Source organism: Glandiceps talaboti, chromosome 19, assembly GCF_964340395.1.
Source record: "Glandiceps talaboti chromosome 19, keGlaTala1.1, whole genome shotgun sequence".
NCBI lineage: Eukaryota > Metazoa > Hemichordata > Enteropneusta > Spengelidae > Glandiceps > Glandiceps talaboti.
Window position 1 is genome coordinate 8,442,921 of NC_135567.1, and position 27,735 is coordinate 8,470,655.

The following is a 27,735-nucleotide window of genomic DNA, read 5'->3' on the forward strand; positions in this document are numbered from 1 at the left end:
GTTAGTGTCAGCCTAGTGTTAGCACTGAGCTAGTATGGTGTTAACACAGGATTGATACAGACATTAACCCTTCCAGTTGCTAACACATACTAGTGAGGTGTTAGTTTCAGCCTAGTGTTAGCACTGAGCTAGTCTGGTGTTAACATACGACTGGTGCAGGCATTAACCCTTCCAGTTGCTAACACATACTGGTAAGGTGTTAGTGTCAGCCTAGTGTTAGCACTGAGCTAGTCTGGTGTTAACACAGGACTGGTACAGATATTAACCCTTCCAGTTGCTAACACATACTGGTGAGGTGTTAGTGTCAGTCTAGTGTTAGCACTGAGCTAGTCTGGTGTTAACACAGAACTGGTACAGACATTAACCCTTCCAGTTGCTAACACATACTGGTGAGGTGTTAGTGTCAGCCTAGTGTTAGCACTGAGCTAGTCTGGTGTTAACATAGGACTGGTACAGATATTAACCCTTCCAGTTGCTAACACATACTGGTGAGGTGTTAGTGTCAGTCTAGTGTTAGCACTGAGCTAGTCTGGATAGGACTGGTGCAGGCATTAACCCTTCCGGTTGCTAACACATACTGGTGAGGTGTTAGTGTCAGCCTAGTGTTAGCACTGAGCTAGTCTGGTGTTAACACAGAACTGGTACAGACATTAACCCTTCCAGTTGCTAACACATACTGGTAAGGTGTTAGTGTCAGCCTAGTGTTAGCACTGAGCTAGTCTGGTGTTAACACAGGACTGGTACAGACATTAACCCTTCCAGTTGCTAACACATACTGGTGAGGTGTTAGTGTCAGCCTAGTGTTAGCACTGAGCTAGTCTGGTGTTAACATAGGACTGGTAAAGATATTAACCCTTCCAGTTGCTAACACATACTGGTGAGGTGTTAGTGTCAGTCTAGTGTTAGCACTGAGCTAGTCTGGATATGACTGGTGCAGGCATTAACCCTTCCAGTTGCTAACACATACTGGTGAGGTGTTAGTGTCAGCCTAGTGTTAGCACTGAGCTAGTCTGGTGTTAACATACGACTGGTGCAGACATTAACCCTTCCAGTTGCTAACACATACTAGTGAGGTGTTAGTTTCAGCCTAGTGTTAGCACTGAGCTAGTCTGGTGTTAACATACGACTGGTGCAGGCATTAACCCTTCCAGTTGCTAACACATACTGGTAAGGTGTTAGTGTCAGCCTAGTGTTAGCACTGAGCTAGTCTGGTGTTAACACAGGACTGGTACAGACATTAACCCTTCCAGTTGCTAACACATACTGGTGAGGTGTTAGTGTCAGCCTAGTGTTAGCACTGAGCTAGTCTGGTGTTAACATAGGACTGGTACAGATATTAACCCTTCCAGTTGCTAACACATACTGGTGAGGTGTTAGTGTCAGTCTAGTGTTAGCACTGAGCTAGTCTGGATAGGACTGGTGCAGGCATTAACCCTTCCAGTTGCTAACACATACTAGTGAGGTGTTAGTTTCAGCCTAGTGGTAGCACTGAGCTAGTCTGGTGTTAACATACGACTGGTGCAGGCATTAACCCTTCCAGTTGCTAACACATACTGGTAAGGTGTTAGTGTCAGCCTAGTGTTAGCACTGAGCTAGTCTGGTGTTAACACAGGACTGGTACAGACATTAACCCTTCCAGTTGCTAACACATACTGGTGAGGTGTTAGTGTCAGCCTAGTGTTAGCACTGAGCTAGTCTGGTGTTAACATAGGACTGGTACAGATATTAACCCTTCCAGTTGCTAACACATACTGGTGAGGTGTTAGTGTCAGTCTAGTGTTAGCACTGAGCTAGTCTGGATAGGACTGGTGCAGGCATTAACCCTTCCAGTTGCTAACACATACTGGTGAGGTGTTAGTGTCAGCCTAGTGTTAGCACTGAGCTAGTCTGGTGTTAACACAGGACTGGTGCAGGCATTAACCCTTCCAGTTGCTAACACATACTGGTAAGGTGTTAGTGTCAGCCTAGTGTTAGCACTGAGCTAGTCTGGTGTTAACACAGGACTGGTACAGACATTAACCCTTCCAGTTGCTAACACATACTGGTGAGGTGTTAATGTCAGCCTAGTGTTAGCACTGAGCTAGTCTGGTGTTAACATAGGACTGGTACAGATATTAACCCTTCCAGTTGCTAACACATACTGGTGAGGTGTTAGTGTCAGTCTAGTGTTAGCACTGAGCTAGTCTGGATAGGACTGGTGCAGGCATTAACCCTTCCAGTTGCTAACACATACTGGTGAGTTGTTAGTGTCAGCCTAGTGTTAGCACTGAGCTAGTCTGGTGTTAACATAGACTGGTGCAGGCATTAACCCTTCCAGTTGCTAACACATACTGGTAAGGTGTTAGTGTCAGCCTAGTGTTGGCACTGAGCTAGTATGGTGTTAACACAGGATTGATACAGACATTAACCCTTCCAGTTGCTAACACATACTAGTGAGGTGTTAGTGTCAGCCTAGTGTTAGCACTGAGCTAGTCTGGATAGGACTGGTGCAGGCATTAACCCTTCCAGTTGCTAACACATACTGGTGAGGTGTTAGTGTCAGCCTAGTGTTAGCACTGAGCTAGTCTGGTGTTAACATACGACTGGTGCAGGCATTAACCCTTCCAGTTGCTAACACATACTGGTAAGGTGTTAGTGTCAGCCTAGTGTTAGCACTGAGCTAGTATGGTGTTAACACAGGATTGATACAGACATAAACCCTTCCAGTTGCTAACACATACTAGTGAGTTGTTAGTTTCAGCCTAGTGTTAGCACTGAGCTAGTCTGGTGTTAACATACGACTGGTGCAGGCATTAACCCTTCCAGTTGCTAACACATACTGGTAAGGTGTTAGTGTCAGCCTAGTGTTAGCACTGAGCTAGTCTGGTGTTAACACAGGACTGGTACAGATATTAACCCTTCCAGTTGCTAACACATACTGGTGAGGTGTTAGTGTCAGTCTAGTGTTAGCACTGAGCTAGTCTGGTGTTAACACAGAACTGGTACAGACATTAACCCTTCCAGTTGCTAACACATACTGGTGAGGTGTTAGTGTCAGCCTAGTGTTAGCACTGAGCTAGTCTGGTGTTAACATAGGACTGGTACAGATATTAACCCTTCCAGTTGCTAACACATACTGGTGAGGTGTTAGTGTCAGTCTAGTGTTAGCACTGAGCTAGTCTGGATAGGACTGGTGCAGGCATTAACCCTTCCGGTTGCTAACACATACTGGTGAGGTGTTAGTGTCAGCCTAGTGTTAGCACTGAGCTAGTCTGGTGTTAACACAGAACTGGTACAGACATTAACCCTTCCAGTTGCTAACACATACTGGTAAGGTGTTAGTGTCAGCCTAGTGTTAGCACTGAGCTAGTCTGGTGTTAACACAGGACTGGTACAGACATTAACCCTTCCAGTTGCTAACACATACTGGTGAGGTGTTAGTGTCAGCCTAGTGTTAGCACTGAGCTAGTCTGGTGTTAACATAGGACTGGTAAAGATATTAACCCTTCCAGTTGCTAACACATACTGGTGAGGTGTTAGTGTCAGTCTAGTGTTAGCACTGAGCTAGTCTGGATATGACTGGTGCAGGCATTAACCCTTCCAGTTGCTAACACATACTGGTGAGGTGTTAGTGTCAGCCTAGTGTTAGCACTGAGCTAGTCTGGTGTTAACATACGACTGGTGCAGACATTAACCCTTCCAGTTGCTAACACATACTAGTGAGGTGTTAGTTTCAGCCTAGTGTTAGCACTGAGCTAGTCTGGTGTTAACATACGACTGGTGCAGGCATTAACCCTTCCAGTTGCTAACACATACTGGTAAGGTGTTAGTGTCAGCCTAGTGTTAGCACTGAGCTAGTCTGGTGTTAACACAGGACTGGTACAGACATTAACCCTTCCAGTTGCTAACACATACTGGTGAGGTGTTAGTGTCAGCCTAGTGTTAGCACTGAGCTAGTCTGGTGTTAACATAGGACTGGTACAGATATTAACCCTTCCAGTTGCTAACACATACTGGTGAGGTGTTAGTGTCAGTCTAGTGTTAGCACTGAGCTAGTCTGGATAGGACTGGTGCAGGCATTAACCCTTCCAGTTGCTAACACATACTAGTGAGGTGTTAGTTTCAGCCTAGTGGTAGCACTGAGCTAGTCTGGTGTTAACATACGACTGGTGCAGGCATTAACCCTTCCAGTTGCTAACACATACTGGTAAGGTGTTAGTGTCAGCCTAGTGTTAGCACTGAGCTAGTCTGGTGTTAACACAGGACTGGTACAGACATTAACCCTTCCAGTTGCTAACACATACTGGTGAGGTGTTAGTGTCAGCCTAGTGTTAGCACTGAGCTAGTCTGGTGTTAACATAGGACTGGTACAGATATTAACCCTTCCAGTTGCTAACACATACTGGTGAGGTGTTAGTGTCAGTCTAGTGTTAGCACTGAGCTAGTCTGGATAGGACTGGTGCAGGCATTAACCCTTCCAGTTGCTAACACATACTGGTGAGGTGTTAGTGTCAGCCTAGTGTTAGCACTGAGCTAGTCTGGTGTTAACACAGGACTGGTGCAGGCATTAACCCTTCCAGTTGCTAACACATACTGGTAAGGTGTTAGTGTCAGCCTAGTGTTAGCACTGAGCTAGTCTGGTGTTAACACAGGACTGGTACAGACATTAACCCTTCCAGTTGCTAACACATACTGGTGAGGTGTTAATGTCAGCCTAGTGTTAGCACTGAGCTAGTCTGGTGTTAACATAGGACTGGTACAGATATTAACCCTTCCAGTTGCTAACACATACTGGTGAGGTGTTAGTGTCAGTCTAGTGTTAGCACTGAGCTAGTCTGGATAGGACTGGTGCAGGCATTAACCCTTCCAGTTGCTAACACATACTGGTGAGTTGTTAGTGTCAGCCTAGTGTTAGCACTGAGCTAGTCTGGTGTTAACATAGACTGGTGCAGGCATTAACCCTTCCAGTTGCTAACACATACTGGTAAGGTGTTAGTGTCAGCCTAGTGTTGGCACTGAGCTAGTATGGTGTTAACACAGGATTGATACAGACATTAACCCTTCCAGTTGCTAACACATACTAGTGAGGTGTTAGTGTCAGCCTAGTGTTAGCACTGAGCTAGTCTGGATAGGACTGGTGCAGGCATTAACCCTTCCAGTTGCTAACACATACTGGTGAGGTGTTAGTGTCAGCCTAGTGTTAGCACTGAGCTAGTCTGGTGTTAACATACGACTGGTGCAGGCATTAACCCTTCCAGTTGCTAACACATACTGGTAAGGTGTTAGTGTCAGCCTAGTGTTAGCACTGAGCTAGTATGGTGTTAACACAGGATTGATACAGACATAAACCCTTCCAGTTGCTAACACATACTAGTGAGTTGTTAGTTTCAGCCTAGTGTTAGCACTGAGCTAGTCTGGTGTTAACATACGACTGGTGCAGGCATTAACCCTTCCAGTTGCTAACACATACTGGTAAGGTGTTAGTGTCAGCCTAGTGTTAGCACTGAGCTAGTCTGGTGTTAACACAGAACTGGTACAGACATTAACCCTTCCAGTTGCTAACACATACTGGTGAGGTGTTAGTGTCAGCCTAGTGTTAGCACTGAGCTAGTCTGGTGTTAACATAGGACTGGTACAGATATTAACCCTTCCAGTTGCTAACACATACTGGTGAGGTGTTAGTGTCAGTCTAGTGTTAGCACTGAGCTAGTCTGGATAGGACTGGTGCAGGCATTAACCCTTCCGGTTGCTAACACATACTGGTGAGGTGTTAGTGTCAGCCTAGTGTTAGCACTGAGCTAGTCTGGTGTTAACACAGGACTGGTGCAGGCATTAACCCTTCCAGTTGCTAACACATACTGGTAAGGTGTTAGTGTCAGCCTAGTGTTAGCACTGAGCTAGTCTGGTGTTAACACAGGACTGGTACAGACATTAACCCTTCCAGTTGCTAACACATACTGTTGAGGTGTTAGTGTCAGCCTAGTGTTAGCACTGAGCTAGTCTGGTGTTAACATAGGACTGGTAAAGATATTAACCCTTCCAGTTGCTAACACATACTGGTGAGGTGTTAGTGTCAGTCTAGTGTTAGCACTGAGCTAGTCTGGATAGGACTGGTGCAGGCATTAACCCTTCCAGTTGCTAACACATACTGGTGAGGTGTTAGTGTCAGCCTAGTGTTAGCACTGAGCTAGTCTGGTGTTAACATACGACTGGTGCAGACATTAACCCTTCCAGTTGCTAACACATACTGGTAAGGTGTTAGTGTCAGCCTAGTGTTAGCACTGAGCTAGTATGGTGTTAACACAGGATTGATACAGACATTAACCCTTCCAGTTGCTAACACATACTAGTGAGGTGTTAGTTTCAGCCTAGTGTTAGCACTGAGCTAGTCTGGTGTTAACATACGACTGGTGCAGGCATTAACCCTTCCAGTTGCTAACACATACTGGTAAGGTGTTAGTGTCAGCCTAGTGTTAGCACTGAGCTAGTCTGGTGTTAACACAGGACTGGTACAGACATTAACCCTTCCAGTTGCTAACACATACTGGTGAGGTGTTAGTGTCAGCCTAGTGTTAGCACTGAGCTAGTCTGGTGTTAACATAGGACTGGTACAGATATTAACCCTTCCAGTTGCTAACACATACTGGTGAGGTGTTAGTGTCAGTCTAGTGTTAGCACTGAGCTAGTCTGGATAGGACTGGTGCAGGCATTAACCCTTCCAGTTGCTAACACATACTGGTGAGGTGTTAGTGTCAGCCTAGTGTTAGCACTGAGCTAGTCTGGTGTTAACACAGGACTGGTGCAGGCATTAACCCTTCCAGTTGCTAACACATACTGGTAAGGTGTTAGTGTCAGCCTAGTGTTAGCACTGAGCTAGTCTGGTGTTAACACAGGACTGGTACAGACATTAACCCTTCCAGTTGCTAACACATACTGGTGAGGTGTTAATGTTAGCCTAGTGTTAGCACTGAGCTAGTCTGGTGTTAACATAGGACTGGTACAGATATTAACCCTTCCAGTTGCTAACACATACTGGTGAGGTGTTAGTGTCAGTCTAGTGTTAGCACTGAGCTAGTCTGGATAGGACTGGTGCAGGCATTAACCCTTCCAGTTGCTAACACATACTGGTGAGGTGTTAGTGTCAGCCTAGTGTTAGCACTGAGCTAGTCTGGTGTTAACATAGACTGGTGCAGGCATTAACCCTTCCAGTTGCTAACACATACTGGTAAGGTGTTAGTGTCAGCCTAGTGTTGGCACTGAGCTAGTATGGTGTTAACACAGGATTGATACAGACATTAACCCTTCCAGTTGCTAACACATACTAGTGAGGTGTTAGTGTCAGCCTAGTGTTAGCACTGAGCTAGTCTGGATAGGACTGGTGCAGGCATTAACCCTTCCAGTTGCTAACACATACTGGTGAGGTGTTAGTGTCAGCCTAGTGTTAGCACTGAGCTAGTCTGGTGTTAACATACGACTGGTGCAGGCATTAACCCTTCCAGTTGCTAACACATACTGGTAAGGTGTTAGTGTCAGCCTAGTGTTAGCACTGAGCTAGTATGGTGTTAACACAGGATTGATACAGACATAAACCCTTCCAGTTGCTAACACATACTAGTGAGGTGTTAGTTTCAGCCTAGTGTTAGCACTGAGCTAGTCTGGTGTTAACATACGACTGGTGCAGGCATTAACCCTTCCAGTTGCTAACACATACTGGTAAGGTGTTAGTGTCAGCCTAGTGTTAGCACTGAGCTAGTCTGGTGTTAACACAGGACTGGTGCAGGCATTAACCCTTCCAGTTGCTAACACATACTGGTAAGGTGTTAGTGTCAGCCTAGTGTTGGCACTGAGCTAGTATGGTGTTAACACAGGATTGATACAGACATTAACCCTTCCAGTTGCTAACGCATACTAGTGAGGTGTTAGTGTCAGCCTAGTGTTAGCACTGAGCTAGTCTGGATAGGACTGGTGCAGGCATTAACCCTTCCAGTTGCTAACACATACTGGTGAGGTGTTAGTGTCAGCCTAGTGTTAGCACTGAGCTAGTCTGGTGTTAACATACGACTGGTGCAGGCATTAACCCTTCCAGTTGCTAACACATACTGGTAAGGTGTTAGTGTCAGCCTAGTGTTAGCACTGAGCTAGTATGGTGTTAACACAGGATTGATACAGACATAAACCCTTCCAGTTGCTAACACTTACTGGTGATGTGTTAGTGTCAGCCTAGTGTTAGCACTGAGCTAGTCTGGTGTTAACATAGGACTGGTACAGATATTAACCCTTCCAGTTGCTAACACATACTGGTGAGGTGTTAGTGTCAGTCTAGTGTTAGCACTGAGCTAGTCTGGATAGGACTGGTGCAGGCATTAACCCTTCCGGTTGCTAACACATACTGGTGAGGTGTTAGTGTCAGCCTAGTGTTAGCACTGAGCTAGTCTGGTGTTAACACAGGACTGGTGCAGGCATTAACCCTTCCAGTTGCTAACACATACTGGTAAGGTGTTAGTGTCAGCCTAGTGTTAGCACTGAGCTAGTCTGGTGTTAACACAGGACTGGTACAGACATTAACCCTTCCAGTTGCTAACACATACTGGTGAGGTGTTAGTGTCAGCCTAGTGTTAGCACTGAGCTAGTCTGGTGTTAACATAGGACTGGTAAAGATATTAACCCTTCCAGTTGCTAACACATACTGGTGAGGTGTTAGTGTCAGTCTAGTGTTAGCACTGAGCTAGTCTGGATAGGACTGGTGCAGGCATTAACCCTTTCAGTTGCTAACACATACTGGTGAGGTGTTAGTGTCAGCCTAGTGTTAGCACTGAGCTAGTCTGGTGTTAACATACGACTGGTGCAGACATTAACCCTTCCAGTTGCTAACACATACTGGTAAGGTGTTAGTGTCAGCCTAGTGTTAGCACTGAGCTAGTATGGTGTTAACACAGGATTGATACAGACATTAACCCTTCCAGTTGCTAACACATACTAGTGAGGTGTTAGTTTCAGCCTAGTGTTAGCACTGAGCTAGTCTGGTGTTAACATACGACTGGTGCAGGCATTAACCCTTCCAGTTGCTAACACATACTGGTAAGGTGTTAGTGTCAGCCTAGTGTTAGCACTGAGCTAGTCTGGTGTTAACACAGGACTGGTACAGACATTAACCCTTCCAGTTGCTAACACATACTGGTGAGGTGTTAGTGTCAGCCTAGTGTTAGCACTGAGCTAGTCTGGTGTTAACATAGGACTGGTACAGATATTAACCCTTCCAGTTGCTAACACATACTGGTGAGGTGTTAGTGTCAGTCTAGTGTTAGCACTGAGCTAGTCTGGATAGGACTGGTGCAGGCATTAACCCTTGCAGTTGCTAACACATACTGGTGAGGTGTTAGTGTCAGCCTAGTGTTAGCACTGAGCTAGTCTGGTGTTAACACAGGACTGGTGCAGGCATTAACCCTTCCAGTTGCTAACACATACTGGTAAGGTGTTAGTGTCAGCCTAGTGTTAGCACTGAGCTAGTCTGGTGTTAACACAGGACTGGTACAGACATTAACCCTTCCAGTTGCTAACACATACTGGTGAGGTGTTAATGTCAGCCTAGTGTTAGCACTGAGCTAGTCTGGTGTTAACATAGGACTGGTACAGATATTAACCCTTCCAGTTGCTAACACATACTGGTGAGGTGTTAGTGTCAGTCTAGTGTTAGCACTGAGCTAGTCTGGATAGGACTGGTGCAGGCATTAACCCTTCCAGTTGCTAACACATACTGGTGAGGTGTTAGTGTCAGCCTAGTGTTAGCACTGAGCTAGTCTGGTGTTAACATAGACTGGTGCAGGCATTAACCCTTCCAGTTGCTAACACATACTGGTAAGGTGTTAGTGTCAGCCTAGTGTTGGCACTGAGCTAGTATGGTGTTAACACAGGATTGATACAGACATTAACCCTTCCAGTTGCTAACACATACTAGTGAGGTGTTAGTGTCAGCCTAGTGTTAGCACTGAGCTAGTCTGGATAGGACTGGTGCAGGCATTAACCCTTCCAGTTGCTAACACATACTGGTAAGGTGTTAGTGTCAGCCTAGTGTTAGCACTGAGCTAGTATGGTGTTAACACAGGATTGATACAGACATAAACCCTTCCAGTTGCTAACACATACTAGTGAGGTGTTAGTTTCAGCCTAGTGTTAGCACTGAGCTAGTCTGGTGTTAACATAGGACTGGTACAGATATTAACCTTTCCAGTTGCTAACACATACTGGTGAGGTGTTAGTGTCAGCCTAGTGTTAGCACTGAGCTAGTCTGGTGTTAACATAGGACTGGTACAGATATTAACCCTTCCAGTTGCTAACACATACTGGTGAGGTGTTAGTGTCAGTCTAGTGTTAGCACTGAGCTAGTCTGGATAGGACTGGTGCAGGCATTAACCCTTCCAGTTGCTAACACATACTGGTGAGGTGTTAGTGTCAGCCTAGTGTTAGCACTGAGCTAGTCTGGTGTTAACACAGGACTGGTGCAGGCATTAACCCTTCCAGTTGCTAACACATACTGGTAAGGTGTTAGTGTCAGCCTAGTGTTAGCACTGAGCTAGTCTGGTGTTAACACAGGACTGGTACAGACATTAACCCTTCCAGTTGCTAACACATACTGGTGAGGTGTTAATGTCAGCCTAGTGTTAGCACTGAGCTAGTCTGGTGTTAACATAGGACTGGTACAGATATTAACCCTTCCAGTTGCTAACACATACTGGTGAGGTGTTAGTGTCAGTCTAGTGTTAGCACTGAGCTAGTCTGGATAGGACTGGTGCAGGCATTAACCCTTCCAGTTGCTAACACATACTGGTGAGGTGTTAGTGTCAGCCTAGTGTTAGCACTGAGCTAGTCTGGTGTTAACATAGACTGGTGCAGGCATTAACCCTTCCAGTTGCTAACACATACTGGTAAGGTGTTAGTGTCAGCCTAGTGTTGGCACTGAGCTAGTATGGTGTTAACACAGGATTGATACAGACATTAACCCTTCCAGTTGCTAACACATACTAGTGAGGTGTTAGTGTCAGCCTAGTGTTAGCACTGAGCTAGTCTGGATAGGACTGGTGCAGGCATTAACCCTTCCAGTTGCTAACACATACTGGTGAGGTGTTAGTGTCAGCCTAGTGTTAGCACTGAGCTAGTCTGGTGTTAACATACGACTGGTGCAGGCATTAACCCTTCCAGTTGCTAACACATACTGGTAAGGTGTTAGTGTCAGCCTAGTGTTAGCACTGAGCTAGTATGGTGTTAACACAGGATTGATACAGACATAAACCCTTCCCGTTGCTAACACATACTAGTGAGGTGTTAGTTTCAGCCTAGTGTTAGCACTGAGCTAGTCTGGTGTTAACATACGACTGGTGCAGGCATTAACCCTTCCAGTTGCTAACACATACTGGTAAGGTGTTAGTGTCAGCCTAGTGTTAGCACTGAGCTAGTCTGGTGTTAACACAGAACTGGTACAGACATTAACCCTTCCAGTTGCTAACACATACTGGTGAGGTGTTAGTGTCAGCCTAGTGTTAGCACTGAGCTAGTCTGGTGTTAACATAGGACTGGTACAGATATTAACCCTTCCAGTTGCTAACACATACTGGTGAGGTGTTAGTGTCAGTCTAGTGTTAGCACTGAGCTAGTCTGGATAGGATTGGTGCAGGCATTAACCCTTCCGGTTGCTAACACATACTGGTGAGGTGTTAGTGTCAGCCTAGTGTTAGCACTGAGCTAGTCTGGTGTTAACACAGGACTGGTGCAGGCATTAACCCTTCCAGTTGCTAACACATACTGGTAAGGTGTTAGTGTCAGCCTAGTGTTAGCACTGAGCTAGTCTGGTGTTAACACAGGACTGGTACAGACATTAACCCTTCCAGTTGCTAACACATACTGGTGAGGTGTTAGTGTCAGCCTAGTGTTAGCACTGAGCTAGTCTGGTGTTAACATAGGACTGGTAAAGATATTAACCCTTCCAGTTGCTAACACATACTGGTGAGGTGTTAGTGTCAGTCTAGTGTTAGCACTGAGCTAGTCTGGATAGGACTGGTGCAGGCATTAACCCTTTCAGTTGCTAACACATACTGGTGAGGTGTTAGTGTCAGCCTAGTGTTAGCACTGAGCTAGTCTGGTGTTAACATACGACTGGTGCAGACATTAACCCTTCCAGTTGCTAACACATACTGGTAAGGTGTTAGTGTCAGCCTAGTGTTAGCACTGAGCTAGTATGGTGTTAACACAGGATTGATACAGACATTAACCCTTCCAGTTGCTAACACATACTAGTGAGGTGTTAGTTTCAGCCTAGTGTTAGCACTGAGCTAGTCTGGTGTTAACATACGACTGGTGCAGGCATTAACCCTTCCAGTTGCTAACACATACTGGTAAGGTGTTAGTGTCAGCCTAGTGTTAGCACTGAGCTAGTCTGGTGTTAACACAGGACTGGTACAGACATTAACCCTTCCAGTTGCTAACACATACTGGTGAGGTGTTAGTGTCAGCCTAGTGTTAGCACTGAGCTAGTCTGGTGTTAACATAGGACTGGTACAGATATTAACCCTTCCAGTTGCTAACACATACTGGTGAGGTGTTAGTGTCAGTCTAGTGTTAGCACTGAGCTAGTCTGGATAGGACTGGTGCAGGCATTAACCCTTGCAGTTGCTAACACATACTGGTGAGGTGTTAGTGTCAGCCTAGTGTTAGCACTGAGCTAGTCTGGTGTTAACACAGGACTGGTGCAGGCATTAACCCTTCCAGTTGCTAACACATACTGGTAAGGTGTTAGTGTCAGCCTAGTGTTAGCACTGAGCTAGTCTGGTGTTAACACAGGACTGGTACAGACATTAACCCTTCCAGTTGCTAACACATACTGGTGAGGTGTTAATGTCAGCCTAGTGTTAGCACTGAGCTAGTCTGGTGTTAACATAGGACTGGTACAGATATTAACCCTTCCAGTTGCTAACACATACTGGTGAGGTGTTAGTGTCAGTCTAGTGTTAGCACTGAGCTAGTCTGGATAGGACTGGTGCAGGCATTAACCCTTCCAGTTGCTAACACATACTGGTGAGGTGTTAGTGTCAGCCTAGTGTTAGCACTGAGCTAGTCTGGTGTTAACATAGACTGGTGCAGGCATTAACCCTTCCAGTTGCTAACACATACTGGTAAGGTGTTAGTGTCAGCCTAGTGTTGGCACTGAGCTAGTATGGTGTTAACACAGGATTGATACAGACATTAACCCTTCCAGTTGCTAACACATACTAGTGAGGTGTTAGTGTCAGCCTAGTGTTAGCACTGAGCTAGTCTGGATAGGACTGGTGCAGGCATTAACCCTTCCAGTTGCTAACACATACTGGTAAGGTGTTAGTGTCAGCCTAGTGTTAGCACTGAGCTAGTATGGTGTTAACACAGGATTGATACAGACATAAACCCTTCCAGTTGCTAACACATACTAGTGAGGTGTTAGTTTCAGCCTAGTGTTAGCACTGAGCTAGTCTGGTGTTAACATACGACTGGTGCAGGCATTAACCCTTCCAGTTGCTAACACATACTGGTAAGGTGTTAGTGTCAGCCTAGTGTTAGCACTGAGCTAGTCTGGTGTTAACACAGGACTGGTACAGACATTAACCCTTCCAGTTGCTAACACATACTGGTGAGGTGTTAGTGTCAGCCTAGTGTTAGCACTGAGCTAGTCTGGTGTTAACATAGGACTGGTACAGATATTAACCTTTCCAGTTGCTAACACATACTGGTGAGGTGTTAGTGTCAGCCTAGTGTTAGCACTGAGCTAGTCTGGTGTTAACATAGGACTGGTACAGATATTAACCCTTCCAGTTGCTAACACATACTGGTGAGGTGTTAGTGTCAGTCTAGTGTTAGCACTGAGCTAGTCTGGATAGGACTGGTGCAGGCATTAACCCTTCCAGTTGCTAACACATACTGGTGAGGTGTTAGTGTCAGCCTAGTGTTAGCACTGAGCTAGTCTGGTGTTAACACAGGACTGGTGCAGGCATTAACCCTTCCAGTTGCTAACACATACTGGTAAGGTGTTAGTGTCAGCCTAGTGTTAGCACTGAGCTAGTCTGGTGTTAACACAGGACTGGTACAGACATTAACCCTTCCAGTTGCTAACACATACTGGTGAGGTGTTAATGTCAGCCTAGTGTTAGCACTGAGCTAGTCTGGTGTTAACATAGGACTGGTACAGATATTAACCCTTCCAGTTGCTAACACATACTGGTGAGGTGTTAGTGTCAGTCTAGTGTTAGCACTGAGCTAGTCTGGATAGGACTGGTGCAGGCATTAACCCTTCCAGTTGCTAACACATACTGGTGAGGTGTTAGTGTCAGCCTAGTGTTAGCACTGAGCTAGTCTGGTGTTAACATAGACTGGTGCAGGCATTAACCCTTCCAGTTGCTAACACATACTGGTAAGGTGTTAGTGTCAGCCTAGTGTTGGCACTGAGCTAGTATGGTGTTAACACAGGATTGATACAGACATTAACCCTTCCAGTTGCTAACACATACTAGTGAGGTGTTAGTGTCAGCCTAGTGTTAGCACTGAGCTAGTCTGGATAGGACTGGTGCAGGCATTAACCCTTCCAGTTGCTAACACATACTGGTGAGGTGTTAGTGTCAGCCTAGTGTTAGCACTGAGCTAGTCTGGTGTTAACATACGACTGGTGCAGGCATTAACCCTTCCAGTTGCTAACACATACTGGTAAGGTGTTAGTGTCAGCCTAGTGTTAGCACTGAGCTAGTATGGTGTTAACACAGGATTGATACAGACATAAACCCTTCCCGTTGCTAACACATACTAGTGAGGTGTTAGTTTCAGCCTAGTGTTAGCACTGAGCTAGTCTGGTGTTAACATACGACTGGTGCAGGCATTAACCCTTCCAGTTGCTAACACATACTGGTAAGGTGTTAGTGTCAGCCTAGTGTTAGCACTGAGCTAGTCTGGTGTTAACACAGGACTGGTACAGACATTAACCCTTCCAGTTGCTAACACATACTGGTGAGGTGTTAGTGTCAGCCTAGTGTTAGCACTGAGCTAGTCTGGTGTTAACATAGGACTGGTACAGATATTAACCCTTCCAGTTGCTAACACATACTGGTGAGGTGTTAGTGTCAGTCTAGTGTTAGCACTGAGCTAGTCTGGATAGGACTGGTGCAGGCATTAACCCTTCCGGTTGCTAACACATACTGGTGAGGTGTTAGTGTCAGCCTAATGTTAGCACTGAGCTAGTCTGGTGTTAACACAGGACTGGTGCAGGCATTAACCCTTCCAGTTGCTAACACATACTGGTAAGGTGTTAGTGTCAGCCTAGTGTTAGCACTGAGCTAGTCTGGTGTTAACACAGGACTGGTACAAACATTAACCCTTCCAGTTGCTAACACATACTGGTGAGGTGTTAGTGTCAGCCTAGTGTTAGCACTGAGCTAGTCTGGTGTTAACATAGGACTGGTACAGATATTAACCCTTCCAGTTGCTAACACATACTGGTGAGGTGTTAGTGTCAGTCTAGTGTTAGCACTGAGCTAGTCTGGATAGGACTGGTGCAGGCATTAACCCTTCCAGTTGCTAACACATACTGGTGAGGTGTTAGTGTCAGCCTAGTGTTAGCACTGAGCTAGTCTGGTGTTAACATACGACTGGTGCAGGCATTAACCCTTCCAGTTGCTAACACATACTGGTAAGGTGTTAGTGTCAGCCTAGTGTTAGCACTGAGCTAGTATGGTGTTAACACAGGATTGATACAGACATTAACCCTTCCAGTTGCTAACACATACTAGTGAGGTGTTAGTGTCAGCCTAGTGTTAGCACTGAGCTAGTCTGGTGTTAACATACGACTGGTGCAGGCATTAACCCTTCCAGTTGCTAACACATACTGGTAAGGTGTTAGTGTCAGCCTAGTGTTAGCACTGAGCTAGTCTGGTGTTAACACAGGACTGGTACAGACATTAACCCTTCCAGTTGCTAACACATACTAGTGAGGTGTTAGTTTCAGCCTAGTGTTAGCACTGAGCTAGTCTGGTGTTAACATAGGACTGGTACAGATATTAACCCTTCCAGTTGCTAACACATACTGGTGAGGTGTTAGTGTCAGTCTAGTGTTAGCACTGAGCTAGTCTGGATAGGACTGGTGCAGGCATTAACCCTTCCAGTTGCTAACACATACTGGTGAGGTGTTAGTGTCAGCCTAGTGTTAGCACTGAGCTAGTCTGGTGTTAACATAGACTGGTGCAGGCATTAACCCTTCCAGTTGCTAACACATACTGGTAAGGTGTTAGTGTCAGCCTAGTGTTGGCACTGAGCTAGTATGGTGTTAACACAGGATTGATACAGACATTAACCCTTCCAGTTGCTAACACATACTAGTGAGGTGTTAGTGTCAGCCTAGTGTTAGCACTGAGCTAGTCTGGATAGGACTGGTGCAGGCATTAACCCTTCCAGTTGCTAACACATACTGGTGAGGTGTTAGTGTCAGCCTAGTGTTAGCACTGAGCTAGTCTGGTGTTAACATACGACTGGTGCAGGCATTAACCCTTCCAGTTGCTAACACATACTGGTAAGGTGTTAGTGTCAGCCTAGTGTTAGCACTGAGCTAGTATGGTGTTAACACAGGATTGATACAGACATAAACCCTTCCCGTTGCTAACACATACTAGTGAGGTGTTAGTTTCAGCCTAGTGTTAGCACTGAGCTAGTCTGGTGTTAACATACGACTGGTGCAGGCATTAACCCTTCCAGTTGCTAACACATACTGGTAAGGTGTTAGTGTCAGCCTAGTGTTAGCACTGAGCTAGTCTGGTGTTAACACAGGACTGGTACAGACATTAACCCTTCCAGTTGCTAACACATACTGGTGAGGTGTTAGTGTCAGCCTAGTGTTAGCACTGAGCTAGTCTGGTGTTAACATAGGACTGGTACAGATATTAACCCTTCCAGTTGCTAACACATACTGGTGAGGTGTTAGTGTCAGTCTAGTGTTAGCACTGAGCTAGTCTGGATAGGACTGGTGCAGGCATTAACCCTTCCGGTTGCTAACACATACTGGTGAGGTGTTAGTGTCAGCCTAATGTTAGCACTGAGCTAGTCTGGTGTTAACACAGGACTGGTGCAGGCATTAACCCTTCCAGTTGCTAACACATACTGGTAAGGTGTTAGTGTCAGCCTAGTGTTAGCACTGAGCTAGTCTGGTGTTAACACAGGACTGGTACAAACATTAACCCTTCCAGTTGCTAACACATACTGGTGAGGTGTTAGTGTCAGCCTAGTGTTAGCACTGAGCTAGTCTGGTGTTAACATAGGACTGGTACAGATATTAACCCTTCCAGTTGCTAACACATACTGGTGAGGTGTTAGTGTCAGTCTAGTGTTAGCACTGAGCTAGTCTGGATAGGACTGGTGCAGGCATTAACCCTTCCAGTTGCTAACACATACTGGTGAGGTGTTAGTGTCAGCCTAGTGTTAGCACTGAGCTAGTCTGGTGTTAACATACGACTGGTGCAGGCATTAACCCTTCCAGTTGCTAACACATACTGGTAAGGTGTTAGTGTCAGCCTAGTGTTAGCACTGAGCTAGTATGGTGTTAACACAGGATTGATACAGACATTAACCCTTCCAGTTGCTAACACATACTAGTGAGGTGTTAGTGTCAGCCTAGTGTTAGCACTGAGCTAGTCTGGTGTTAACATACGACTGGTGCAGGCATTAACCCTTCCAGTTGCTAACACATACTGGTAAGGTGTTAGTGTCAGCCTAGTGTTAGCACTGAGCTAGTCTGGTGTTAACACAGGACTGGTACAGACATTAACCCTTCCAGTTGCTAACACATACTAGTGAGGTGTTAGTTTCAGCCTAGTGTTAGCACTGAGCTAGTCTGGTGTTAACATAGGACTGGTACAGATATTAACCCTTCCAGTTGCTAACACATACTGGTGAGGTGTTAGTATCAGTCTAGTGTTAGCACTGAGCTAGTCTGGATAGGACTGATGCAGGCATTAACCCTTCCAGTTGCTAACACATACTGGTGAGGTGTTAGTGTCAGCCTAGTGTTAGCACTGAGCTAGTCTGGTGTTAACACAGGACTGGTACAGACATTAACCCTTCCAGTTACTAACACATACTGGTGAGGTGTTAGTGTCAGCCTAGTGTTAGCACTGAGCTAATCTGGTGTTAACATAGGACTGGTGTAGGCATTAGCCCTTCCAGTTGCTAACACATACTGGTGAGGTGTTAGTGTCAGCCTAGTGTTAGCACTGAGCTAGTCTGGTGTTAACATAGAACTGGTGCAGACATTAACCCTTCCAGTTGCTAACACATACTGGTGAGGTGTTAGTGTCAGCCTAGTGTTAGCACTGAGCTAGTCTGGTGTTAACATAGAACTTGTGCAGACATTAACCCTTCCAGTTGCTAACACATACTAGTGAGGTGTTAGTGCCAGCCTAGTATTAGCACTGAGCTAGTCTGGTGTTAACATAGGACTGGTGTAGACATTAACCCTTCCAGTTGCTAACACATACTAGTGAGGTGTTAGTGCCAGCCTAGTATTAGCACTGAGCTAATCTGGTGTTAACACAGGACTGGTGTAGGCATTAACCCTTCCAGTTGCTAACACATACTGGTGAGGTGTTAGTGTATTATAGGAAACTGTCAATTTTACAAGATTTCCTCCTCTCTGTTACTAGGGTTGTAAAACCTTAGTAAAAACACTGAATTAATATCAATGTAGATGATAAACTGTTGATCTCACTCCGTAGTTGAAGAGTCAATTACAAAGTTGATAAACATCTATTTTTATTTTTATTTTTATAGAAAAAACTACAATAATGAACTTTCTGTGTGAAAGAGGAGTAATTCACATGAATGTGACATCAGAGATGGTATCAACCAATGAAAATCCAGGATATACATCAGTGGATGTGACATCAGACGTTGCTCCAACCAATGAAAATCCTTCTAATAAAGAAAATGATGTTTGGTCAAGGCATGAAACAGAAGTTACTGTTTTGGCCAAAGAAAACACAACACACATCATGGAACTTGACAAATCAGCAAATACATTAGAAATGCCATCAACCAATAAAAATCCAGAACACATTCTGAAACACAGCCAACAGATGTATATGAAATCTGAAATACTACCAACCAATCAAAATCCAGCATCAGTGGTGCACCATGACAGTGAAACATTTTCTATTGTTCCTGAGTGGCAGCCTCTAGAGGGCAGTATTCAACTCCATAGGTCTGAAACAGTTCGTCCAATCAAATTGAAGTTTGACAAAAAACGTTTACTTAAGTATGATAGCGTCAGAAAAAAGCTGAAAAGCAAACTGAAAGTGAGAAACACCGAACAGTCTACCATGACAATTTCTGGTGAAAAAAATGAAAACTGTGATCTCAGAGTTGCGGATAACGGAACTTCACTACAACATCATCAAAGTGCTAGTAGTGCTACTAGAAATGTTGATGATGGCGGGGTTCAATTTGAAGAAAGTATTTCATACCCAGGTGCAAGTTCATACAACATTGTTGAAGGAGCTGAAGTGAATCCAACGATCGCGATCAAAACTGAGGAACGGCGCCAGTGTGAACAAGGTCATGTTACTGAAACCATCTCAGCCAACGTCTATGATAGCCCAAGTTTAACCACACATGAACACCTGCCAGAGAGGGCACTGGACAATTTTTATGGTGAGCGGCAGCCATATTGTAACCCTTCTGTTCCCCAGCCATCATTTGAACTACACACAGTCACTCAACAACAGAACAAAGAAGTTTTTGTCTGCGACATCTGTGAGAAGAGTTTTGATTTCCATAGCAACCTTGTGTCACATATGCGCACACATATGTCAAGTGTCCGGCACCCTTGTCAAATTTGTCAGAAAACATTTTCAACAAAACGAAATTTATCCGTCCATCTTAGTATCCATACAGGCGTGAGACCATTCCAGTGCAACATCTGCAAAAAGCGATTTATAACTAGGGACAAACTTAACATTCATACGAGAATTCATACTGGCGAAAAACCACATCGATGTGAGTACTGCGGCAAACGTTTTAACACAAAGTCTAACTACAATACCCATGTAAGGATACATACTGGCGTTAACGCTCATACGTGTACAGAGTGTGGTTCTCAATACTCTCGTAAATCTCTCCTCATTAAACACATGGCTAAACATGCAATATAGTTATAGAAGCAGCTATGAAAGACACGACAGTGGAGACTTACAAATGTATATATACATGTAAATACTTAGATTTCATACCCAAATATTTTCATTCAAGAGTCGAGAAAAATACAAGTGACATAAGGGGTCTTGCCACTATGAGTCTAGGGCAAGTAGTGACAAGACTCCTCATGTAACCAGTAAATTTCTGCTGAATGAAGGAAATACTAGAGAATAATTGTAATTATTAGATATACATATATACCAAAGATTACTCGCACCATTGCATGCAAACACTAGTGGTAACTGCACTGCAGTGCAATACCGAAAACATTAATGCTTACCTGTATGCAAATTGTATGCAAATGAAGGGACGCTAGGTCATTGTACACCAAAGCCAGTGATCACACAGTGTCATTTTTATAGAAATTTGCTGTTTCAGTTAAACTCATGTAATAATAACAGAATCGCATTCCGTGTGAGGTCCACTTTCAGTGTGGTTACTCAGGATATTTGTACTTAAGCTTGCAGTGTATGCCACAAAAGGCCATTGCAGACTCCACACAGGAAATTGAGAATACACCGCCCTCGCTCAAAATGGGGGTATCATCAAATCATACCATTTCTTACGAGCTTTATCCCTTGGTATTCTGTAGAAGTGTAAATCAGGGATGTTTATATTGTTCAGACATTGAGGAAAGTAGCAGTGCTCTATGATTAACTGAGTAACCTACACCATGGATATCCCAAGGTACACACAGACAGGAAGTAGAGCGCCACCATGTGGCAAAGTTTGGAAAGGCCTATTGCACTCATGCAAATACCCTGAGTACATGTATGCCACTCGTGCGTTGTTGGGTTCTGTCATACCTTCACAAATAAATGGACAAATAATGGACCTGAAGAATATTTTAACTTCTTTTGAACTACTACTGTAGATACACGTTTCACCACAGAACAACCAGGGTATAAATTTCATATTTTCTGTTTCAACAAGTACAATTTGGTTTGCACTTGGTATAGATTTAATAGTATAAAGACTCACTCAATCACATATTTTGATATACATGTATTTAACATTTTGTTATTATAGCTCTTTTTTAAAAGCTAAATTGCTTGCCATAGATATTGTACTACTAGTATTTTAAAAAAACTACTCAGTCTTAATAATCATTATGATATATCTTTTGTCAAACTTGTATATGTTATGTACTCAATAAGAATAATAAATGCAAATTTATAACGGACCTTTCTTCCTATGAGCTCAAGCCGCTCACAATTATTGCCCCTGACACAGATCAATGTCAGCACAATGAAACTTTATACTTCCTCAACTCCCTGGGGAGCATACAATCCATTACAGCCTTTATAAGGACTAAAGCATTCACATAGCAACCTCTATCCTACCAGGTCCCCAATTATACAGCTGGGTCAACTGAGGCACAAACATTGTTCAAATCTTGCCCAAGGACTTCAGCCATTCAGAAACAAATGGCAGTGATGGGGCTCAAACCTACAACCTGCAAATTCCAAACTGACCATGCAAAACACTTCCCCATCATGACTCCATTAAATGGTTGTGTACAATGTAATTAGTACTCTAGATAACAAAAGATGGAAGGAGATTGAACACATTTGTAAGTGTGATGGAGAAACGTTCAATGAAAAATACCACCAGTGTGAGGAGAATAAATTGTAGTAGTTCAACGTAAAGTTTATACAGGATGAGAAAAAATTTCCCTTTGGGTCCATCCACAAGTGGCATATTGATTGCTTTTTGATTTTACCCAGACTTTGAATAGAAATTGTACATGTCCAATTGTATAATCATATAGTCGCCTGATACATCATGCAGTTGACGAACAGAAACTGTTACAAACAGGGAAAGTATACAAATGAATTGGATTAATAACACTTGGCTCAGCATGTTGGAACAGCAGAGACTTGTATTACACACCATGGTTTGAGAAGAAATTTATGGCCTTTTTATGTGTACATGAAATGCCAAGGGAACTGGAAATTATTTTTCGAAAATAAATTATTATATAAAGTGGCCATAAAACTGTTCTTATCAAATGATGGAATGCGAATACAAGTCTGTGTACTTCCAACATTCTGTGCCAAGTGTTATTAATCCAATTCAATTATTTACTTTCCCTGTTTGTAACAGGTTCCGTTTGTCTATGGTTTAATGTCAGAAGCTGTATAACATGCTGTGCCAAGTGTTATTAATCCAATTCATTTGTTTGCTTTCCCTGTTTGTAACAAGTTCCGTTTGTCTACGGTTTGATGTCAGCAGTTGTATTACAGTTTTCATTCACAAAGAAAGCCATCAATATTACTACAGTGTAACAATTGACGGGAAAGTTTATCTTGGATACATTTAAGGTCGTGCATAGAAAATCATTTGACCATTTGACCGGTGTTTTGAAAGTACCATCCCCTTAAGGAACCTTTTGGTTGAAGAGGTAAGGGTATCTGTGTAGAGGACTTTGAGTAAAAATAGCGAATGTTTATTGGTTGGACATTAACAAAAATATATGTATGAATTATTCATGAACCAGTGACGTAGACACGCGTTGTCGTGACATAAACGCACGTTGCCGTGACGTAGAACGACCAAAACACATATCATGACGGCTTTCCCCTATTAGCCGTTCAAGTGCTACAAACCCGATTTGGTGAGCCAGCAAGTCGGGTATAATAAACATTGTTTGCATCTCTAAAGCTGTTTGCAATGTCACTGATAATAGGTCAATAAAACTGATAATAGCTTATATAACATTGAGCTTTATTTTCTTACTCCAGTCTTTCTCTCCTGTTCTTTTATAGAGTTTTTTATTTGACACTGTGTGGGGCCATTTTATCTTCAACATTTTTCTCAGTATATTACTTTGGAACACATCTATCTCCATCTCTTTCCTCTTTGTCAGAGTCCAGAGCTCACTTTTATACATGCATACACTGGTCACATTGGCATTGAATAGTCTAGTCCTAGTTGTAAACTTTACTCGTACTGGTCTCAGTCTTTTCATATGTAAGAAAAGTTGCCATAGCCAGTTGTTTCCGATGTTTTATGTCTTTTTCAGAGTTCATACGGGAACCTAAATATCTACATCTCTTCCATTCTTCTGGTCCTACTCTTTTGATCGTGTATTTTTCTGTTTTCGCTTCATTTACTCCAATTTTTTTGTTTGTTTCAGTTTCTTTGGTGCTTCTTGTCTTCTAAAGGCTGATATTTCACTTCTGTTTGTTAACAAGGTGGTGTCATCTGCATATTGTTGATCTATGATGATTTCGTCATTGTCAACTTTGCTGTGCGAAGGATCTTGTAATCCCTGTTTCGCTTTTGCTTAAGTGTGATCATCGTGGGTTGTATCGTCTGCAAGTGCCTTTGCGAGGTATAGCGTAAAGAGTGCCGGGCTCAGGCAGTCTCCTTCAGGAGCTCCTACATTCGTGATAAATGTTTCTGCAGTAATTTTTCCACATCTAACTTGCAGTTGTACGTCCTTCAACAGTACTGTTACCATATGGAGCTCATCTTCATCAAGAATGCTTTTTAGATCTTTAAATAGTACCCCCTGTCCACGGTGTCAAAGGCTTTACTCATGTCCAATAATAGTATGGTTGTATCGTATGTGCTTGATGTTATTGCTTTTTCTGCCAGAATTCTTGCTGCAAATACCAGTTCTGTATGCTGCTTGACTAATTGTATCTGTGACTATTTATCTTATTATCTTATGTATTCTTCGGATCATGCATATTGCTGTTATTTTCGTGAGCATGCTGAGGAGAATAATTGACTTTAAATTTACAAGTGGTCCCTTCTTCTTGTTTGGTTTTGGAAGAGGGATACACTCCTTGATCTACTGTGGATATTTTCCAGTCCTGGATATGCTGTTGAGTAGATTAGCTATGTCTTTGCTTATCAGTGTGGATCCATACTTTAGTTGTTCTGCCATGATATTGTCTATTCCGACACTCTTCTCGTTTTGAGGGATTTTATGGCTTTTCTCACCTCTTCTTCTGTGAACGGGATTGTCATCTCTTGTGGTGATATCTTTGTTATTGGCGTTTGATTGTCTTAAATGAAAGTTTTCTGGAAGAAGTCTGTTATGATCTCTACTGCTTCTTCTTCGTTTGATGTCAATCCAATCCAATTGCTATTCAAAGTACTCAATGAATTGTATTATCATTTTGTATGCATACAAGGCATCCCTACTTGTGTTTGGAGTATTCTTGGCATGGGAAGTACGCTCTGTTGAGATTCAACTTGTGTTTGGAGTATACTTGGCATGGGAAGTCCTCTCTGTTGAGATTCAACTTGTGTTTGGAGTAGTCTTGGCATGGGAAGTACGCTCTGTTGAGATTCAACTTGTGTTTGGAGTAGTCTTGGCATGGGAAGTACGCTCTGTTGAGATTCAACTTGTGTTTGGAGTATTCTTGGCATGGGAAGTACGCTCTGTTGAGATTCAACTTGTGTTTGGAGTGTTCTTGGCATGGGAAGTACGCTCTGTTGAGATTCAACTTGTGTTTGGAGTTTTTTGGCATGGGAAGTACGCTCTGTTGAGATTCAACTTGTGTTTGGAGTAGTCTTGGCATGGGAAGTACGCTCTGTTGAGATTCAACTTGTGTTTGGAGTAGTCTTGGCATGGGAAGTACGCTCTGTTGAGATTCAACTTGTGTTTGGAGTGTTCTTGGCATGGGAAGTACGCTCTGTTGAGATTCAACTTGTGTTTGGAGTAGTCTTGGCATGGGAAGTACGCTCTGTTGAGATTCAACTTGTGTTTGGAGTGTTCTTGGCATGGGAAGTACGCTCTGTTGAGATTCAACTTGTGTTTGGAGTAGTCTTGGCATGGGAAGTACGCTCTGTTGAGATTCAACTTGTGTTTGGAGTAGTCTTGGCATGGGAAGTACGCTCTGTTGAGATTCAACTTGTGTTTGGAGTAGTCTTGGCATGGGAAGTACGCTCTGTTGAGATTCAACTTGTGTTTGGAGTGTTCTTGGCATGGGAAGTACGCTCTGTTGAGATTCAACTTGTGTTTGGAGTGTTCTTGGCATGGGAAGTACGCTCTGTTGAGATTCAACTTGTGCTTGGAGTGTTCTTGGCATGGGAAGTACACTCTGTTGAGATTCAACTTGTGTTTGGAGTGTTCTTGGCATGGGAAGAACGCTCTGTTGAGATTCAACTTGTGTTTGGAGTGTTCTTGGCATGGGAAGAACGCTCTGTTGAGATTCAACTTGTGTTTGGAGTGTTCTTGGCATGGGAAGTACGCTCTGTTGAGATTCAACTTGTGTTTGGAGTGTTCTTGGCATGGGAAGTACGCTCTGTTGAGATTCAACTTGTGTTTGGAGTAGTCTTGGCATGGGAAGTACGCTCTGTTGAGATTCAACTTGTGTTTGGAGTAGTCTTGGCATGGGAAGTACGCTCTGTTGAGATTCAACTTGTGTTTGGAGTAGTCTTGGCATGGGAAGTACGCTCTGTTGAGATTCAACTTGTGTTTGGAGTAGTCTTGGCATGGGAAGTACGCTCTGTTGAGATTCAACTTGTGTTTGGAGTATTCTTGGCATGGGAAGTACGCTCTGTTGAGATTCAACTTGTGTTTGGAGTGTTCTTGGCATGGGAAGTACGCTCTGTTGAGATTCAACTTGTGTTTGGAGTATTCTTGGCATGGGAAGTACGCTCTGTTGAGATTCAACTTGTGTTTGGAGTAGTCTTGGCATGGGAAGTACGCTCTGTTGAGATTCAACTTGTGTTTGGAGTAGTCTTGGCATGGGAAGTACGCTCTGTTGAGATTCAACTTGTGTTTGGAGTGTTCTTGGCATGGGAAGTACGCTCTGTTGAGATTCAACTTGTGTTTGGAGTAGTCTTGGCATGGGAAGTACGCTCTGTTGAGATTCAACTTGTGTTTGGAGTAGTCTTGGCATGGGAAGTACGCTCTGTTGAGATTCAACTTGTGTTTGGAGTAGTCTTGGCATGGGAAGTACGCTCTGTTGAGATTCAACTTGTGTTTGGAGTGTTCTTGGCATGGGAAGTACGCTCTGTTGAGATTCAACTTGTGTTTGGAGTGTTCTTGGCATGGGAAGTACGCTCTGTTGAGATTCAACTTGTGCTTGGAGTGTTCTTGGCATGGGAAGTACACTCTGTTGAGATTCAACTTGTGTTTGGAGTGTTCTTGGCATGGGAAGAACGCTCTGTTGAGATTCAACTTGTGTTTGGAGTGTTCTTGGCATGGGAAGAACGCTCTGTTGAGATTCAACTTGTGTTTGGAGTGTTCTTGGCATGGGAAGTACGCTCTGTTGAGATTCAACTTGTGTTTGGATTGTTCTTGGCATGGGAAGTACGCTCTGTTGAGATTCAACTTGTGTTTGGAGTATTCTTGGCATGGGAAGTACGCTCTGTTGAGATTCAACTTGTGTTTGGAGTGTTCTTGGCATGGGAAGTACGCTCTGTTGAGATTCAACTTGTGTTTGGATTGTTCTTGGCATGGGAAGTACGCTCTGTTGAGATTCAACTTGTGTTTGGAGTATTCTTGGCATGGGAAGTACGCTCTGTTGAGATTCAACTTGTGTTTGGAGTAGTCTTGGCATGGGAAGTACGCTCTGTTGAGATTCAACTTGTGTTTGGAGTGTTCTTGGCATGGGAAGAACGCTCTGTTGAGATTCAACTTGTGTTTGGAGTGTTCTTGGCATGGGAAGAACGCTCTGTTGAGATTCAACTTGTGTTTGGAGTGTTCTTGGCATGGGAAGTACGCTCTGTTGAGATTCAACTTGTGTTTGGATTGTTCTTGGCATGGGAAGTACGCTCTGTTGAGATTCAACTTGTGTTTGGAGTAGTCTTGGCATGGGAAGTACGCTCTGTTGAGATTCAACTTGTGTTTGGAGTGTTCTTGGCATGGGAAGTACGCTCTGTTGAGATTCAACTTGTGTTTGGATTGTTCTTGGCATGGGAAGTACGCTCTGTTGAGATTCAACTTGTGTTTGGAGTGTTCTTGGCATGGGAAGTACACTCTGTTGAGATTCAACTTGTGTTTGGAGTGTTCTTGGCATGGGAAGAACGCTCTGTTGAGATTCAACTTGTGTTTGGAGTGTTCTTGGCATGGGAAGAACGCTCTGTTGAGATTCAACTTGTGTTTGGAGTGTTCTTGGCATGGGAAGTACGCTCTGTTGAGATTCAACTTGTGTTTGGATTGTTCTTGGCATGGGAAGTACGCTCTGTTGAGATTCAACTTGTGTTTGGAGTATTCTTGGCATGGGAAGTACGCTCTGTTGAGATTCAACTTGTGTTTGGAGTGTTCTTGGCATGGGAAGTACGCTCTGTTGAGATTCAACTTGTGTTTGGATTGTTCTTGGCATGGGAAGTACGCTCTGTTGAGATTCAACTTGTGTTTGGAGTATTCTTGGCATGGGAAGTACGCTCTGTTGAGATTCAACTTGTGTTTGGAGTAGTCTTGGCATGGGAAGTACGCTCTGTTGAGATTCAACTTGTGTTTGGAGTGTTCTTGGCATGGGAAGAACGCTCTGTTGAGATTCAACTTGTGTTTGGAGTGTTCTTGGCATGGGAAGAACGCTCTGTTGA